Raw genomic sequence first — 1,121 nt, 5'->3', positions numbered from 1 at the left:
AGGGGAGAATTCCAGGTCACAAGGCCTAGGTATCCCACATCCGTGAGGAGGAGCAAACAGCATCACTTCACATTGTAGTTACAAGTGGCCCACTTCCTAGAGCAAAGCTGCTTCTCCTGAGCATCAGTATCTGCCTGTCTCATTCTTCATTCTTCCTTTCTGTCTTCCTGCTGCCCATCTCTGTCTCGTTCTCCCTCTTTCTTTCTCTCCTCCTTTCCCACAAGCAAATCACAACTTTCCCAGCTCTCCCTGTGAGTCCCAGGAAAGAAAAACATTGGGAAGAAGTGTTCACAGCAAGCTTTAAGCAAAGTAGAGAACTTCCATCATTGTGCTGGATCAAAATAGAGTGCCTAGCATGTGTGAATCCCTAGCACCAAATAAACCAGGTGTGATGATGCAAGTGTGTGATCCCATCACTCAGGAAGAGGCAGGAGGATCAGGAGTTCACAGTCACCACCGGCTGAATAGTGAGTTGAGGCTAACCTGGGCTACATGTGACCCTGCCTCAAAGATATGAAATAAACAAAAAGACTGAGAGCAGATGAAGGGCAGAGGGGAGCAACCTACTTTGCTAATGGAAAAGGACTTTAGATTCCCATGCGCTTTCCTCTCTTCTAGCGTTCCTCTCACCTTGACAATAAGGAGTTTTTTGTTTTGTTTTCCCAGAGAACTCTTAGCTCGTTAATAGTCTAGTTATTAGCACTTTGTGTGTTCAACTGGTGGACAAAGTCTTGGAAGAAAGGTGCAAAAATAAATCCTTTTTTGCAACCAGGACTCACTGTTCAGTGTGAGTTGTGAAACAGTCAAGAAGGAATGATGATTCAAAGTGATGGTGTTGAAGCCAGGGTGGTCCAGCACTTGGGAGGCAGAGGCAGGCGGATCTCTGTGAGTTTGAGGCCAGCCTGGTCTACATAGTGAGTTCCAGGACAGCTGGGGCTACAGGGAGACCCTGTCTCAGAAATAAATAAATAAATAAAGACAAAGTGATGGTGTTGAGAGAAAAGATGGCATAGCAGTGAGGCGCACCCAGGCAGCCTGTCTTGGGGCCCCAGGCATGCAGACTTCGAATGTGTGCGATGGACCATATGAGGAATATTTACACACAAGATGAATGTTTACCT

General features: G+C 46.4%; 1 pseudogene; it reads left to right on the top strand.

Moving 5' to 3' along the window:
* Positions 1-698: 698 nt before the first annotated feature.
* On the top strand, positions 699-818 carry LOC115067329 (annotated as a pseudogene).
* The last annotated feature ends 303 nt before the right edge of the window (positions 819-1,121 follow it).

Source organism: Nannospalax galili, unplaced genomic scaffold (genome assembly GCF_000622305.1).
Source record: "Nannospalax galili isolate Female #2095 unplaced genomic scaffold, S.galili_v1.0 scaffold291, whole genome shotgun sequence".
In the NCBI taxonomy this organism is placed as follows: domain Eukaryota; kingdom Metazoa; phylum Chordata; class Mammalia; order Rodentia; family Spalacidae; genus Nannospalax; species Nannospalax galili.
This window is presented reverse-complemented; position numbering and strand designations above follow the sequence as displayed.